The sequence below is a fragment of the Alosa alosa genome, chromosome 11 (assembly GCF_017589495.1).
Source record: "Alosa alosa isolate M-15738 ecotype Scorff River chromosome 11, AALO_Geno_1.1, whole genome shotgun sequence".
NCBI lineage: Eukaryota > Metazoa > Chordata > Actinopteri > Clupeiformes > Clupeidae > Alosa > Alosa alosa.
In genome coordinates, this window is record NC_063199.1 from 10,551,376 (window position 1) to 10,570,380 (window position 19,005).

The window sequence follows — 19,005 nt, forward strand, 5'->3', positions numbered from 1 at the left end:
AGACCTCCTAGATCTACTGCTTTGGTAATAATGTCACCAGTGCTGCATACATCACAGTCAATGGGGTCAGCTGACAGTTTGTTTTTAACACATCACCTGCTGGCTGGCTGATTCAGGTAGATGTATGGCCACCGCTCACCGAGACCTCTGGGTCATGGGAGACCCTGTAGGGAGCCATCATGAGGGGAAGGGGCAGGTACACTGGAGGCCCCTGCGGCTGGCCTGTGGGTTCTGGAGAGTGTTGGCACCCGCTGCCAGATTCCTGCTCGGCCTAAGCCTTGGCCCGAGACCCGCTCCGCTCAGCTCGCTCTGCGCCGAGCAAAAAAAAAAGTGGAGGGGGGGTCTGGCCTCCAGAGAGCCGACTGCTCAAACATGTTAAACAAACAGAAACATAACCTGTGTGGTCTGAGGCTTGGTGGCGTACGCCTCACCCTCAGACCAAGGAAGCTCGGATACATTTGCAGCTCGACCATTACAGGTCTTGTTTGTGCTGTTACTTTTGCTTTGGGCTGATATAGAAAACAAGTTTGCGGGAGATCGCAGAGCATGGAAAAATACTAGTAGTGACTGGCCTCTCTTTCACTAGGTGTTGACAGATGTTGGGCAAATGGATTCCCATTCATGGGCATAGTCTGGGTGAGCCCAGCAGAGCCAGAGGGGTAGTGCATTGCCACGCAGTGCAGCACGAAACCGCTCAACTCAACTAGACATCCTTGTCCTGATCGATTTTACCAAAAAAGGGGACTGATGGAAGACTGGTACACACCTCTCAGCCAAAACATCATGAGTGAGAGTGAGACTGCTCCCATCACTGAGGGGGTCAATTGGGCTTTCCACATCAACACATCTGGTGAATCAGATTTTCTTCCATTAAAAGCGATGACTCACCAGCTAAGAGGTTAACTGCTGCCACGACCTCAATTTGTCTCCTTGCACAGGCGTGGCATCCTGATTTCACCCACATCTCGCTGTTCACAAGAGCCAAGACACAGAGACACAGAGACAGAGGGAGAGAGAGAGAGAGAGACAGAGAGAGAGAGAGAGAGAGAGAGACAGACAATGCTATATAAGGCTCGGTGCACCATGGCTGTGGCACTCTACTGTAAGTGCAGCGTGCCTTGCCCTGGTAAGGTGCGAGGGAAAGGGCCTGGACCAAACGCTTGTTTACACAGCATCTTCTCTTGCTTTTCCTTTTTAAGAGGTCCTGTTACCAAATGCGTCTCAGGCCCCTGTATTCCCATCTCCAGCACTAATATTTACAGTGCCCTTTGCGGCCTGAGAGAGGAAGTGGGCTGAGGTCTGCGCCGACGGCGCAGCGGCACTCTTGGCTCCGCCCACACCACGGGGTCACGTCCAGGGTGGAGAGGCTGCGCGCATTGGGGCCAGGATGTCCTGCCCCAGGTGGTGCCAGCAGAATAGCAGTGAAGGCAGAGCTGCAGTTCAGTTGGAAATTCTATTTGCAGCACGTGTGTGTGTGTGTGTGTGTGCATGTTTGGGTCTGTGCATACTCAAGAGACCATGTGGAGAGATGGCCATAAATCTCACCTTTTGCTAAACAGTTACTCTTCCTCTCTCTCTCCCCCCCCTCCTTCCCCTGTCTCATGCTTGCTCTTCCTCGGCTTATCTGAAGTTCTTCTTGCTTTTCCTTCCCTCATTACCCCTTTCAGTATTCATCATACTTTTTTTGCCTTCCATTTCCAGCTCTCTTGCAGTCTCCCTTCTTCCCTCTTCCTCTCGTTCACTATCTCATGTGACAGAGCCAGGGTGCAAGGGCACAGAGGAAAACCGAGGCATAGGAGAACAACAACGAGAAAAAAAAAAAAAAAACCCTCTCAGGACCGGCTGATTAGTCAACCGTTAAGAGGGAAAGACAAATAAACGTCAGGGCTTCACACAGCTCTCCCCCGGGTATCTTTTACTTCTCCTTTTAGAAATGACTGCTTCCTCTGTGTCTAATTCACTAGGCCCCTCCACAGTGTGTGGGAAAAGAAAAATACCTCCATATGTACGTCCACTAGTGTTAAACAAGTGTGGGTTTCACAGCTGTGTTGCCAACCATGTCAAATAGAAGACAAGCACCAAGGGGTGGATAAAATGTTATACTATTTAATTTGCTGTAAGGCCTAATAGCAGACCTCACAGCATACACTCACTGTACACACACACTAATATTTTTAGCTTTTTGTAAAGATATTCAGGTATAGGAAAGTCAGATGTGCTTACGTAAGAATGCTTTGATCTTCTTCTTAATAGAGAAGGAGTCTGCCCCGTTGGGCTCGGAATAGCCCCCTGATCAAGATGAGCAGAGTCGTAGTCTACCCAAGCAATTAACACAAGCCTAGATCAAACAAATCCTGGGCTCTGGAAACCCAGGTTAGTGTGGGCAGGTTGAGGAAACATGATTCTGACAGTCGTGAGCGCACAGGGATCTGCTCTGTGCGGCATCTTCCACCTCTCCCCTGACACACTCATGCTTTGATGGATTTCTCACAGGAGCACACCTCTGAAAATGTCTTGTTTAACTCGTATGCATGTCCACAGAGGAAAAAGTAGAGCAACTGAATTTAAATAAATATTCTTGTCCTCAACAATACATGTTCCAAATGATCAAGAACCTAGCACAAGAGACTATCAGGTAGATGTTATTTAGTGCAGAGGCACCAAATTAATCACCTGTCTGTTTTTTTCTACTTCAGATTTGAAATATGTTCACGCACACCAATTTTCAGCTGTACATGAACAAGATTTTTTTACTCGGCAAGAATCAAGGTATCTTGAGGATGCCTCAAATGGGTATGCTCAAATGCTATACCCAGAAACTGGACAGGCACAGGCCATGAGCAAGGGTGTACACGCACGCACGACGCACACACATACACACACACACACACACACACACGTCAGTCATCCTTAGAGCACAAACATTCCATTTACTCACACAAGGGTCTTGTGCTCCCCATGCCCTTGCAAAAGATGTGAATGGAGAGTCTTTGCTTTTAGTGCAGACATGTCCTTGGGCCATGCTCAATCCCCATGGCCCCACATGGGCAGCTGCCTGCAATTCCTGATGACCTTTACCACCTCTCAAAACATGTTGGCAAAACTCCCCATTTATTTCTTGTCTAGGTCTGTAGAAGGCACCAGAATGGGCTTTATCAAATGGTATTTACCAAGTAATCATTAATGAATTTCACAATGCAGTTTTAACTAAAGAAAAACACTGGGGAAGCCAAGGTCAAGAGCATAAAAGAGGAGTCAGACAGAAAATGACCTGGTAAGAAGCCAATGGCTCAGCCCAGCGACAAGCAGGGCCAAACCCTGGCCAATCAAAACAGACCTCCTAATTTCGTTTCCATAACAGAGTGTGGAGCATGCAGTCGTTGTGGCGATTATAGTGATTAAGTGAGCCTGAAGCCAGTGTGATTGGGAATCAGCGGTCTGATAAAGAGAGAGAGTGAGAGAGCATGGGACAGGAAGAGTGCTGAGGATGTGACACACCGCCAAATGCGCATTCATCATGATGTCACCGTTTTCCCTGTCCGAGCCAGGGTCGGAAAAAAAGAGCTCAGCCCAATCCAGGCACCAAGGGCTTACATCACATTCAAACGAGATCACCTACTATATTTAAACACGTGAAAGCGCCCACCGGGTTCACTGTCGAGTCCAAACTGCCCCCTCTCCACCAACCCCCCCCCCCCACCCCCCACTCTGCACTGCCCTGATCTGACCATGTGCATATGGATGCTGCAGCAGTCCACACAGTGGAGAGTAATGGGCACTGGCTGCTCAAGGGGCAAAAGGCATTTCTAAACTGTCGCGGTGAGGGCAGTCACCCATGGAAATCTACTGTGGACAGGACGCAGTGTTTATGGCTGGCAGTAATTACAGTTTGGTGGAGTCCCCAGCTTCGAAATGGAGCAGTACAAAGCACACCACTGGTTTCGCTGGCAGGCCAGCAGAACCATTAAATCTGTCGGCAGTTCAAAAGATGGAGATAAAGTGCTGGATGTAAACGTCATGGGAGAGGACCTCCCAAACACTGGCGCTCTCTGGCGCCCAGGAACTCTACAGTGTTGCAGGACAATTGCATAACTGAGGCTCTAGCCAATGGTATAGCCTACTGCTGTTCTGATCAATTGCAAATGACGTTTTGATGCTATGAGTGTTACCCTGAGCTCCTGGACTATGCCACTTAGGCATCAATGTGTATCAACATTAGCCTAATGCATGCTTAATCATGACTTTTACTGGACAGAACTGAATGCATTAACAGAGCTGAAAATCATTTGCCAAGGTCTTCAAGGCTGAGGCATAACAAAATCCACTATCCACAAGGAATTCAGTGATTGATTAAAATATATTCAATGCAAACTACTATTGTTACTGTTACTCGTCACTTTCCAAATTAAGCCCATTGGTAATAGGAGCTTTATAGAAACAAGCTGATACTTGCCTTGTCAACTGCAACTCGCCTTAGAGTACTTACCCCCCAGAATTATCATATTCACTGTGCGACTGAGAAATGAAAAAAAAACTTGTTCTATAATCATCTCTCACTTCAGTAAAAATGCTACTGTCAACAGCTATGAAAACGCTGTCAAGCTAATGTGCAGACATTTATTATACCTGCAGTGTGCACTCATCATTCACTAACAAATTAACCACAAAATACCGAAAGCACCTCCAAAAACAGTCACACATGCACACACAAAATCTCCAATCAGCAAAACAACGACTGGCTTTTTTCCGGGCCAACTGTTCTGGCGAACCCATCCCAGTGACATCAGCGTCCTTATTTACCCAGCACGGCAGCATGTTCCGATTCCGTTTGAGCATATGGTGGTGCTGATGAAGGGGAGCTTTGTCACGTTTCAGGTAAACGAGACGCGAGCCGCAGGTGGGCTGCCAGACCAGGCCCGCTCCGGAGAAGCGTGCTGGCTCCACGCCAACCGGCTCCAGCAGCTAGGATGTCCGTATGCATACCACAGCCCCTAGCCCCTGACACAAGGAGAGAGAGAGAGAGACTCCATCTGACCTATCAGCAGGAGGTGTGGGCCAGCCAGATTTTGTTGTCAAAGGCTGAGCTTTTTCGCAGGGCAAACAAGGAAATCTCAGTCCCAGCCTGGGCCGTCTGGCATTCTAATGAGAAAGAGAGAAAGAGAGAAAGAGAGAGAGAGTGAGTGAGTGAGTGAGTGAGTGAGTGAGTGAGTGAGAGAGAGAGAGAGAGCTCAAAGGGCGCTTGGTCTGTTGCAGGTACCAGAAAAAAGGATAAAAAAACAGCAACTTTCTGAACATCTCCTCAAGTTAAGGCTTGCCGACTTGTTGAGTCAGCATGCCTGATAAAATTAGGCTCTCACCTCTCTGCAATACCTGACAGACTGGTTCGCATTACTGCAGTAGTCTGGAGCAAATTTAAAAAAAGTTGCTGCTTCATGCTTCAATAGCTGCTTGGCATCTGAAAGTGCAAGGTTTTGGGAAGCACAGGAAGCACAGGAAAGGGACCCAGCAAAGAAATAGCAGTGACACCAAGTATGACCACCTCGAGGGTATCTCCGAGGTAACGGGGCCATGGCGCGCCTCATCGAAGAGAGAAGCGGAGAACGCATTGAGCTTGTTGATTTGGGCAGAGGAGAGAGTGCTTTCATCTGCCGGCTGTGGAGAGGGCTGAGTCGAGATGGAATCAGCAACTCCTATCTTGAGTGCCCAGCCTGCCACTGCAGCGGACCTCATTATCTGAGGGACGGCGAGACGGACAGCCAAGCATCAGAGGAGGGAAGACTTCAAATAAGCCCATAATTGCACTGTTTGCAACAAATTCAACTGCAAGCTTCTTTCTCTCCTCTCCCTTACTCTGTGTGTGTGTGTGTGTGTGTGTGTGTGTGTGTGTGTGTGTGTGTATGAAAGAGAGAGAGAGAGTGCAAATCTTAAAATGGTCTAAAATTTAAAGTCATTAAAAGTTGCAATGGTCACTGGGCATGTATAATAACGGGCGTGACACCGATTTAGATTTCCTGTTGATTTTTATCACACTGCGTGTTTGACAAATGAGCTAAGTGCTTTCAAAGCAAACATTACAATGGAGTGGTGTAATAAAATAAAGCAACCCGATCCTCTGCTCCCTCAAAGGCCGGGCTGAGGCCATGTGGCTGGGGAGTAGCGTCAGTGTTGGGGTGGGGGAGGTCTGGGGGGGGGCAGCGAGGGATTAGACATGAGCAGTGAAAAACCAGTGGCCTTGCCAGCAAAGCACACTCTGCTCATATAGCCCAATAAAGAGACCTGACAACTTTGTTTGATCACTCTGTACAACAAGGAGGATGGGTGGTTAAAGGGGGGAAAAAATCCGTCAAGCTTTGCTTGCTTTGGAGGTGGCTCACAGCCTGTAGCCTATGTCTCTCCTGTCCATATGTGTTTGAGTGAGTGGATACTGTATGGTTTGTGTGCAAAGTCTCCAAACAAGATCACACACACGCACAGAGACAAAGGGGGGTAGGGGGGCACTACTCTTGTCACTCACCACTAGCAAGTTCATAGCTGTTACACTCACCTCACCCCCCCTCCCCGGCTCCCTCCTGTTCTCCTCTCTAATCTCCCTGCCAACCGTGGCAGCATGCCAGCAGCTCCGCTCGACCCCAGACGTCCAACCATCAACACTCCACCCCTCTCCTACTCCCCTACACTTTGAGCATTCCTCAACTCCTGTATATGGACTTCCGCCACGGTTGCCACTACCACTAGCGATTTCACGCCATTCTCAGACAGCCATGTCACAAGCATCTTAGCATTGCATCCCCACAGACAGCTACAACCACCTAGCGCCCAATATAGCCACCACAGGGAACCGGACTAAAGGTGTTTGTTTTTCTTTTCGTGCTCAAAGCCTGAATGCGTTTCTGTCCACCCCCCACCCCTAACTTGCATATTGAACAGTGAGCAAAAGCAACGGCTGCTGGAACACTAGTGTGACTTGCACTAATACCGCAGATGATTCATAGAGTGGAGACATTGGACGAGATTAGCTCTTGTGTTACATGCCAATGCTGCGCACAGCCAACAGTGGTGACAAACAATAGTGTCTGCCTTTTATACATGCATGCGGTCACAGATGTATTTTGACTCCGCAGTTCCATGTCTCAACTCAAATAAAGTTACGGGAAACATATCAGTCCACTGAAATTGCTTAAGACCTCTTTGCATGTCTAATGCATGTCTTTAGCACAGTTTAATAAGAAAGGGATTTCAGTGATCAAAGTGATTTCTGGAGCATCTACAGTACAAGGGCCTATCTGCCATCTCGGCCTTGGACAATTCCTGAGCTATGCCAAGTACGTGCGCAATGAACAAAGATGATTACTTTCAAAAACAACTGACACACAGCACTACAAATTAGGTTGACAATGTCCCCACTGTGGTTCTTTTTGTCTGGCATACCTGACTAATCACTCAACTATTGTGGTGGACAACCACTAAGTGAGCTATCCATGGAAACTGGACAAACACTGCAACACTGCATTGCAAAACCGCATTACAAAAATAGCCTGACTCAAGTCTTTCAGTTACCTGTAAGCAAAGCAGAGGTGGAGATCAGTTTGCAATAGCTAGCTTGGCCAAGTTTAGTAGGTATCAGCACACAGCTAGCATGGTGGAGCATAAAGACATATTAGTGCTCGCCGCCCATTCAGATTTACCAAATGCCTATTCATTCTTCTGATTCACCCCACTCAGGCTAAATATGGTCAGTCTGTAAGCATGTAAAATCAACTGATGTTACAGACAAACTGAAAGCTGTAAACCAAATGCTCACCAAACGCTCACAAATTACAGACCAACCAAAGCAAAGTCAGATAAGCAGTGTTAAACTGAATTTTTAAAGTTCACTGGATGAAAATGACACCTACCCTTGGGACTTCTGCAGGGCATCCAGAATGAATGCATGTATTGTACCATATGTGACTTAGGCCTTCTTTGTGAATATCACATTACCCATATGACAGCTACAAAGTTCAAAATTTTGGCAAAAAACATGGAACTTTTCTCGCTTTCTCTCTCCCTCTTATTCTCGAGCTTCCATTCTCCTTGCCTCCAGCATAAGAACAAATAAGGACGTCTGACAGAATCTGGTTGTGGTTCTAGCAGCGGTTTACTCTATTGTCGTGACATTTCTTTCAAGATTAAATTTCAGTTCATGCATGACCCACCAATATATCATTTAATTCAGAGTGAGTGATGCTGCAAATATGTTGAGCACTTCAAAGTGCCATGAGAAATCAACTGTGATCTCTCTGGACATCAAGAAAAGTGCACCATTTTAAGCGAGACACCAGAGGCAAGAGAGAGGAAAGCAAATGTGTCTGAATCCTGGTTATCTTTGACAGGGAAAGAAATCATTGTGACCTAATTAACTATCTGAGGTAGGCTATTATTCATTAAGTTATGACAGTGGTTTAAGCTGGCACCTTTTCAACCTCTATTATACATAGACACAAATATAAAAACCCTGAAGGCTGAAATGCCAATAAATCTACGATATAATTTCACAGTGCATAGAAGGAATATGGGGGGGAATAGTAATGTGTGGGTGAAAACATCAGACATTCCTGCAAAACTATGGAGAGACAACCTAAATTGAAGACCACATAGAAGCCTGCAGCCCGGTTAGTAAACAGCTTTTGAGTTGCCCTAACCACTCCTCAGCTTGCTCCTCTCTTGCACACCATCATAGATCTCATCTTAGTGACTCTGGAAGGGGCTGCCAAGAGATAAACCAAAAATGAGGAAAGAGAGAGAAAGAAAGGCAGTGTTTGTGCAAATTGATGGGTTTGGTTTCCACAGCACCAAGCACTTGTTTTCTTTCTCTTGTTCTCAGGAATTTTGCGACCTGGCTCTGGCGACGAGCTCAGCCCTCAAACACAACACAAAGCAACAGGGCTCGTTGAGTGGGCGCTGAAGATCGGGCTCAAGATTGCATTCGGGCATGTCATGAAACCTGCCCTCCTCCTGCCATGGCTTATGCATCGCATCTCCACACCAAGCCCAGAGCCGGCATGCCACAGCTCACACTCGCCTGCGTAAACAAGGCAACCGGTAAGGTATGGATACGTGGGGGTGGGGGGACGCTTATCTGCCTAGCACCGCAAGTGTGCCGCTAATTTTAGCAGCAGCCCCAGTATGAGTACAGGAGGCACGCTAACCACAAATATGGATACAGTGTTGTCCCTCTATGCAATTAACCACCAGGAAAACGACCAGCTTGACTCTCGGGATGTGTGCGTGTGTGTGTGTGTGTGGGTGGTGGGGGTTTCGGAGGCAACACGACAGCTGGCCAGCGCAGAACAATGTAATTACACACCATTATGGCGAGCTGATTCAACCTGGAAACTGCTGGAAATTCCATCAGGACTTTATGAACTGACCCCAAGCACACATGACTTTCCAAAGCCAGAATCTTGCACCTGTGACTGTGCATGGTAGATAAGAGCACAGACAACACATGTCTCAGCACAGCACAAACAGAGTTCTGTTTACTTGGAGTAAGGTTGCAGCGAACTAGTGGTATTGGATGGTCAGGATATTATCTGGGTGACTGATAAAAATAGTTCCTTGTGTCTGAAACTCTGAATTGTAACATGTTATTCACTCTTTAGCCTGTTAGTCCAAAAGAGGCTCATATGAAGAGGTACGACAAGGGGAAACTGTGAGGACTGGAGTTGACGTTCAGATCTTGAGCATAAAACTGAGTGGACAGAGCTAAGGAGAAAAACAATGACATCATGGAAGAATATTCCAGGCCAGCAGAGGTGATCTCTACCAAAATTGCAATTTTATGAACACAAAGTAGTGATTTACTATCAGAACCACATGGGCTAAGGTAAAAACTTTCATGGTCCTCTTTGGTTTCATTCAAAATCCCTTGTTACATTCTGAAAATCAGGTCCATGCAGAAGAGACAGGTTTCAATATGGCTATGAGAAAAACACGACTCGTCATGAACAGCCAGGGCAATATCCTTCAGGGAATTGTAAAGGACACAGAGGAATTTGAGAGATCATGCCAGGAGCAAGGGAGAGAAAAAAGGACAGAGGGGATTTTTTCCCCTACCCTGAACACTTCCTGGAGAAGATGTGCAGTGGGAATAAGGAATGAGACGTTAGACTTACCTGTTACAGTCATCACAACTACGGTGCACAAACAGCTAGCCGGCAGCTTCACCTGTGCCAAACAGGCAATAAACACAATCGCTTCAGCCAAAGGAAGACTTCAGTACTCTTGCAAAGCACTCTGCCTCCCCCTTTCCCAACCTACTACGGATCTGAACATCAGCAGTGCTAGGTCACGGGGGTATATTTAAACCTGCCTGAGTGATATAGGAGACTTTCTGAGTGGCACAGAGCGAAAGGTGTGCGCTGTTTGAACAGACCCCCCGAGGCTGAGGGCTCTGCGGGGCTATGACAGCAGACGCCCCAGAGTCCAAGCTCGCTGCTCTCAAATACCTCTTTCTAGTGCTACCAGACCTGTCACTCTTGTCTCACGCGATGAAAATAACACGGTCATCACCACCTTTGCCGACCACGCACACAGCAGCCAAAACAAGAGCCATCCACACAGTCATCCGTGCCTGGGCCACTTTTTAATTTGGTCTCCGGTTTCTGGGGTGAGCAATGTAGGTGAGTCTGGCTTATCATCACAGCTGTGTAATTTTCAAAGCGCAAAAAAGAAACAAAACAAAAAAACTCCCTCTCCAGTTCCCAGATAGGCTACAATGCTGTGGGTGTTTCTTACCGTGGAATCATACCAACATTCTGTTTCTTTCACATCCGTTTCTACCGTGGAGCAAAGCAGAATACACATGCATAATAATGTGCCACTGTATTTAGATGAAGCAAATACTCATTATGTCAGTTTGAAAATGGTAGCTAGAGGTTTCTAGCTGTTTCACCATGTGTCTAATTACTAGACACGAGGCAAACATCCGCAGCGGTTCCATTCTCCTATCCATCTCATCAGCCTGCTAAGCTGCAGGAATGGGGGAAAAGGTCTTTGGAATGCAGAGTTTGCTGGAGCAGACACTAAACTCCAAAACAGAGATCTCATTTCACAGTCGCCTAGAGTGATCCAGTTATTTTACAGAAACATTTCAGTTATCTTAGCCAAAACACCATGAGGCCTAGACCATTTTCTCAGACATAATATGCTTGCACAGGATGCATGCACAAATACAGCCTCAAATATTCCTAATTTAAATGTTTCATTACTTAGCCTAATGTAATACAGAGGACAAGCCCAAAAACTGTGAGATTTTAGAGAAGCCATCCCTTACTACCAAATAACATGCTTGTTAAAATCATTAAAAGGTATTCAATGTCAAGGTGACCTGTCTCATGCACAATGCATAAAATCCAATTAGTGAAGACTCACTGCAAACTCTGCCAAATCAGAAGGATTAATCTGAAAGATTAAGAAGAGACCACAGTCAAACATAGCACATGGGCTGTCGCTGGCACATCCAAACTTCCCATTTTGATCACTGGCTTTGCAAAAAGGAAAAGATGTGTGCTTCACACGCTGATCGTGTTTGTGTATCTGCAGTTTATGGTTTCAGGGAGGGGCATTTTGCCATGGCAACCAGGGTATTCAGACTCTTCACCTCCCGTTAACCCTTTAAAGCTATGACCTCTGCCCTTACCAACATCAAATAAATGGGCACATGTAAAGGTGTCCATGTGGCCTGTTTAAAATGCAGGTCACTGGGTTTATGGAGAGGCTCAGGTTCTGGGAACGCATCGTGGGTGTCTTGGTGTCTGTTCTCTGGTCCATTGAAACCAACATGCAACCAACCAACATGACTGTGCAGTAATAGCCTAATGCATCAGTTGGTATAAAGTAAGCAAATAAAGTATTACTGTATACTGTTACTACAATGTTATAACAGGAGTTAGAGCTATCTGGGGGTGTTGATTTGCGATGTGAGGTCCAGGTCTCCTCTTAAGGGGGTAATCGGAGCTGCCACTGCATCTGCTGAGTTCACGTTCCACACAAGATGATGAGTGCGTGGAACATCTCTGAGCGAGTGTGACCTACTAAACCTCCGTCCATCAGGTCATGCTAACTACTGCAGGTCTCTCCATGCCAAGCTCCGAACAGCCAGCTTCCAGCTTTTGTGGAGCCACATTAACACTTCAAACAAGAGGGCAAAAACTGGGTGTCATGTGCTCAGCCGCTGGAGAAAATTCACTGTGACAATCAATGTCAGGCTGCAGTACAGCTTTTTAGGAGTGCTGGCATCCTAAGAGAAAAGGACTAGTACAATACTTCACATCAAAGACTTCTGTTCTACTTCATAAAAATGATTGTGGCAGAAAGGAAATTTATTCTAAGAGGCTTGCATTATGAATAAGTCTGTGACAGTTTGGCGCCTCTAATTCATGAGAACACATTCTTGTGGGTTTCCATCATTTGCGTTGGACATTATTTAATGACAACTATTGCACAACTTTTTTTTTCATAGAGGTAAAAGCTTGCCATGTTTCACTTTTCTGTAAGTAGAAATGAATGTTAACTATAATTGCTAGTTTACCTTTATGATTACCACAGACCCACAAAGTGAAGATGCATAGAATCTTTATTTCTTAGAGAATCTCAAAGAGCAGATGTTGCCTTTGTCTCTTATTTATGTTGAATATTGACTTTATTGACTGGAAACACTAAACCAAACACCAAATTGCTTATAACAAGCCACCATCCTGCTAGAACGCTCAATGCTCAACTAACATGTCATGTTTCATCCAAAATGTTATGAGGTTAGTGCCCCCCCCCCCCCAACCCCCCAACCCCACTCCGCCGACTAAGGCAAGTTGACCAACCACGGTCTGTGTTGCTTCAATTTACAAGTTACAATTTTGAGGAGGTGTACGTCAGGAGGTACATGGTGACACAGAGGCTCTGCATAGTGACAGCGTCGATTCGACGCAAACCCATAAACTAGGCTTAAGACTCTGTCCTTTGGCTGTCCTGCCCCTGGCCTGCCCCCTCCAGGCCTCTAGGTCACACCTGTTCTCCAGCTCTGACTGAGGGGAAGGGGAGAGTTCAAAGAGCACGGTGTCACATAACATTTCCTCAACAAGATCACGGAGGATTCCAAGCAATTCAACAAAAACGAGAACATATGTGCCAAACAATAAGTAAACAAACTGAGGTTCTGGTGGATCTCCTGCTATCCAAACCTACTGTCATAAAGTTCTGTTTTAGGATACAGTACATGCATCACAAAAGTTGTGATTGTTGTTTTCTGGATAGAATGTAAAGATAGCTGAAAACTACCTACCACTGAACACACTTTAAAAAGCTGGCTGGTCTACTTGTATTAGTATGAGCAAAAATGCCAATAGGAACACAGATCAGTACAATTCTACTAAAGGGGGGGTCATATTTTCCCAGAGAGGCAGAACAGCAAAATCCAGACTCAAGTAAATTTAAGTAAAACCTAAAGATGCTTGTTGATGCTTGGTATTCATGGCAGATAAAAACATTTTCTAAACCAAAGTATTCTGGCTGTGCTTCCAACTATGGAAAACAAGAGAAAATATATCCACAAGAGAAAATATATCCACACACATATCTTCTATGCTCCCAGTGTAGTTTGATGAGTACGTTTCGACCACTCAGGTCTTCGTTGGGTACATATGTACATATTGCTTCCAGCTATGTCAGGTTGATATCCAAAAGCAGCAGACCCACTGATGGTGCACTATGAGGGCTCATTGCACTTGTGATATTGTGTAGATATTTAACACAATAAAGTTACTCATAATGCTGCACAATAAAGGGAAGTAAGTGTGGTAATGTGTTTGCTCTTATTGTGAGGTCACATGTGCATGTGTTTGATCAGTGTCTCAATACCTAGTAGTGGACATTGGTGACATTGTTGGAGAAAGTGGAAGTCTGAATTCAATTGAGCAATAATAATTCAGTTACAACCTGCAATTGTAAGTGCATAGAATCGACCAGACATACCTAGCCAACATAGGCTACTTTGAAACATTTTCGAAACAGGATTGACACGTTAGAATGTTACTGTAGGTATATTGGTTACTCTTCTTCACTAGACACTATTATGTTCTTCACAAATACATAAATTGTTCACTCGTCCCTTTCAGGCAGCCAATGATGTGCACATGGTCACATACACACGGTGTGGCCCCGTCGCAGACAATTGACACGACACATATCGTCCGACCGTCTGATGAAAAATAAACCTACGTGCATTTGGCCTACTCTGTGTTTATCTGTGTTGGACTTACTATACTTTAGCATTCTGTATTGTGGTTTGACGTCACATCATAAAACAGGGCGAGCGAAACGTGATTAGACCAGTGTCAATACAGAATCACAATATGTGTAACGGACTATAACAGATTATCTAAGTCACAGGCTAATTAAAATGTTTTTGTCGACAAATGTCTAACGTCTTGTGTATTTATTGTATCATTACTTCACAGCAGTGAATACCCACGAATATGTTATCATTTTGCTATTAAATGCTATCGAGTTGTTGCAGGTAAACTTTTAGCTAGCTTGGTGACTTTGTGCACCACAGCAGAACAGCAACCAAACTAAATAGCTTTACTGGCAACAACTGTCAGATAATAACAACAATGCAAAATGTTTATGATATGACGACACGAAAATAGAATACACCCTCTGTGTAACGGCCACATTTAAACTTTCCTCTGTATCAAATATATAGTTACGCCTGTGTCTTCAGACTGGGAGAACTGGAACTTTTTTCCTTACCCCGTTAGCAGTTTTGTGGTCCGTCACATTCCTTTAAAGTCGTGACACCATTTTAATCCGAACACGGTGAACTGTCCTGCGATGGAAATGTCGAATCCGTCCAATGTATTTATTGGTTGATAAAAGTAATCACGCGTCGCTGGTCTCGCACACTTTAGCTCTCCGCCGCAGCATTTCCAGCCATTCGCGTGAACGCGCGCATACGTAGTTAAGGGCGGTCTCTAGTCTCAAGTGCTGGTAAGCAGTCATGAACTGCTTACCAGAATGTCGGACACGCGCGTCGTTCACATGAGATAGACTGAAATGTTGGTTCTGAGGTCCAAATCCACTGAAGTAAAATGATGTCTTTATTTCTTATATCTTTAAGATATATCCATTACCATATTTGCTCTGAAATATGTTTTTATGATTATTAATAAGCTAGACTATATAAAGACATTTTATTTAAAAAAAGTAATTCCCTTTATGTGACTTCTTGAAAATGAAAAAAATCAAATGGTGGACAAAGACTTTGGGCTTGTTTGGGAAATGGGGGTTACACATCACAGCTGGCAATGACATGGCAGTGGTAGCCTATAATTTGCTCGTCATACATACTTGTTGAATGGTCTTGGTAAACATTGTAGAGCAGGCTTCTGCGTTCCCCCTCTGATCCTAGTTTCTGTTGGCCCCTGTCCTCGTGAAGGGGAGGGTGGATCAGTGAGGTGGGTCGGCAGTCAACAGTGATGTGGGGGAGTGACTCATGTCTTTACACATTCCAGACATTGTTTCACCTTCACCAGCCATCAGGGCCAAGGTTTTCCAAGGCTGGGAAGGGACAGTGGAGATGATGACAGACGGCAGATCAAGGACAAAGACGGCTGCATCAAAATTGGAAGCCTCACATTCGGAGTCCCCACAACTTCACTAGAGGTGTTTAGATGGAGCAGGGAGGAATATGAAACCTTCATTTTTCTATTGTGGGGTCATACCTTTTCAGCAATTGTGGTGATGAGCACAGTACCCAGTGAGTTGTTATTCACTAGGGCTAGACTACATGAGTTAAGAAAACAGAAACTTTACTTTGATGTGTTGACTAATACTGCTGATCATACCATGATGACCCTAAGACATTGGATTTTGTAGTGCAGTGGCTCCACAAGAGGGAGTTTTCATGACAGGGATTACTAGCAGTATTAAATCAATTCAATCTATTCTGAAGTCGTGTAAGAGACATTCAGGAGATAAACAAACATTAGACCAGCTTAACCATAATTTTCCTTAACATGAATCACTATTAAGTAAATGACTTGATATGCTTTCTATTTGACTAAACCCAAATGCTTAGTATTATTATATTTGGGGCAGCCGTGGCCTACTGGTTAGTGCTCCGGACTTGTAACCGGAGGGTTGCCGGTTGGAACCCCGACCAGTAGGAACGGCTGAAGTGCTTGTGAGCAAGGCTGTAGCAGGCAGCTCACTGCGTCGGGATTAGTGTGTGCTTCACCTCACTGTGTGTTCACTGTGTGCTGAGTGTGTTTCCCTAATTCACGGATTGGGATAAATCCAGAGACCAAATTTCCCTCACAAGATCAAAAGAGTATATATACAGTATACAGTATGACACATATGTTAACTCAGTAGCCAATAAGTAACTTAGTTCTCCAAGGTAATGATGATAAGCAAGTTCTCCTGTCCCCTAGTTTGCATTGTGTGGAGGAAAGAATTCATGAAGAGCTATCACAAACTATCACTGCATACAAATGTGATCAAATTGTGTTGCTTCTTTGTTAACGTAATGCAAGCAAAGATTTAAATCAGCATAGATGAAAGGGAAATGTTGACTCAGAGGGTGAGAATGCAGTACACAGGACAAAGCAGTACCGAGTGGCTTTCACTGAAAAGAAAACAATGCATAATTTATCATACATCAGTAAATCTGTATAATACTCATCAGTGAAACAGCAGAAATCGTAGAGCAATTATTTTTCTTTTGCTTCAAACTTAATGGATTTTAGTATCAACCATGACAAGTCACCTCATTCAAGTTTGTAATCAATGACACCTACAAATACAAAAAGTAACTTTATGCTTTGTAAGCTCAAAGTTGTCCTGTTGGGTAGCAGGCTATTTTTGGGCCATGGCTTTAAAAAAAAAAAAAGGAGAAGCCCCAAGCAGATGTCTGTGCCAGCTCAAGGGAGAAGGATGTGAGTCCAGCTCAGCGCATGACTTCTGACTCACTCACACATCCTGCATCCCTCCCCACCCCCTCTCATGGAAATGACTTATTTCTCAGACATGGGACTCTGTCTAAACCTCACCCATTGTCCACTTCACATGACCCCCCCATCCTGCTCAGGAAGCTGGGGAAAAGTAGATGACCCTGCCATATTAATGGGGGGCATGAGAGGTGGAGAGGTGGTGAAAGCATGAGATTATTCATTCGGGAGTTTTTACCCACCTCTCCGGCAGGGGCATCTTCTCAAGCACGGGGGTGTGGCAACATATAGAGTCAGGGTCATTCAAGCAAACAAACTTTACTGCTTGCACTATGTGCATGTCAAAATGACTTGGATTTCTAGAGTCATAAACACTTGTGGTTATAGGAATGGAAGCCTTGACCATGATACTCATGAATCAAAATGGGAACACACCACCATGGGAACTACAACACTGGGCAACACTCGTTCTACTTGGCAGAGGAAGTGAAAGCGATAAAGAGGGGGGAGAAAAAGACTGGGAAGTAGGACACCTGTGAGCTGGCTGCTGGGTCTGTTCCAATGGCACACGTGGGGCTTTCACAGGCAGGATGCTCCAGCTGGGAGACAGGAAATGGGCATCAGAGGAACAGAGCCACCCCCCTCAACAGAACACACACACACACACACACTAAAAATAAAACGATCAGAACTCAGTTTCTAGCTGTCAGTGAAAATGGTGATTCTCGACACAAACCATTTACAGTCTATATTGTGGCGCAACATTGTAAAATCCTTTGAAGCAAAGTACAAGGTGGATTCCTGATTTGTGAGATGTTTGACATAAAGCAGCCAATCAAACCAAAAGGTGCCAAAATATGCAATATGAAATGACAACATTGTGCATCTTGGCTTGGAAATAAAACGCTGTTGAAGTACAAAGTGCAGACCACAGATGGTAGGGGAAATTATTTCTTGGCTGTGTAACATTTGAACGGGTGAACCATTTAGAAAAATCTGCCTGCTCAAGGCCTCACTCCATGGGGGACTGCAAAGTTATGGGCTGAACTGGCAGTCTGCTGCTGAAAATTATGGACAAATGCTGGCGCTAAACACATGGCTAAGAACACTCCTGTTTTTTGACAGCACAATAGAGATCTCTCTCTTCTGCTTGGCTTGGCACTGTCATAGTGAGCCCTCTAATATATGCCCTTGGGCTGTTTCTCCACAAGTTGCTCTGAAACAATGGGACTCCAGACTTCACATCTGCAAGGCTCATCTGACTGCCAGCATACCCTCCATGCTTAAAAACACAACGTGATCATTTCCCCATGAGTCAGTGTCACAGACAAAAGCCTTTGACCATTCATGGTCATAACATAAACCACACCTGTTGCAATTACATTAGCAAAGTACCATCAACAGGGAAAAATCATTCTACAGCTCCCCCTCTTGTATCTTGCATGACCTGCTTTGGTATTACAAAAATACATACTGTACCCCTCATAGAATATTGACAGTTCAACAAGAATCACAACCTATTAAAGGTACACTATGCAATATTTTCACCTTAATATAACCTTTCCGAAGATAAATGAACTTGTAATGGGGGAATTGTTCACCTAGCATAGCGATACAGCATAGACATAGTGAGTCGCTACAAAGAAAACCGGCAATACAACATTTTAAAGATAGGCGGCCCGCAAAGTCTTGCGAAAATCGTGAAACATTACCTTGTCAGTAGATATAGCTCTTTGGAGTTAGTTTTTGCCTGTTGTTAGTCCTTCACCTCTACAACAAGAGCATTTCATTGTGTACAATGGGAGTTTCGGGACAAGTCACGAAAAGTTTGCTATATACAAAGGCAGAGGAGGATATAAATATATTGCAACTCTAGAGGAAGCTTTACAGTTCCCAAAACACTTGCCTGCATAGTGTACCTTTAAATGTATTTTCTTGCACACACCCTCAATATGACCAGGACAAGCGACACTGATGTGCTATATTCTCCTGTTGAATGAAAGCTTTACAACAAATGCAG

The 19,005-nt window shown here is 44.9% G+C and overlaps 1 protein-coding gene across 1 annotated transcript in view; it reads right to left on the reverse strand.

The window, feature by feature from the left end:
* The window catches only part of peak1 (pseudopodium-enriched atypical kinase 1), a 93,259-nt gene extending 78,202 nt beyond the window's left edge, over positions 1–15,057 (reverse strand). Inside the window, 1 exon segment of the mRNA XM_048257018.1 lies at positions 14,788–15,057. The gene's annotated coding sequence lies outside the window, so the exon portion shown is untranslated.
* Between the last annotated feature and the right edge of the window lie 3,948 nt (positions 15,058–19,005).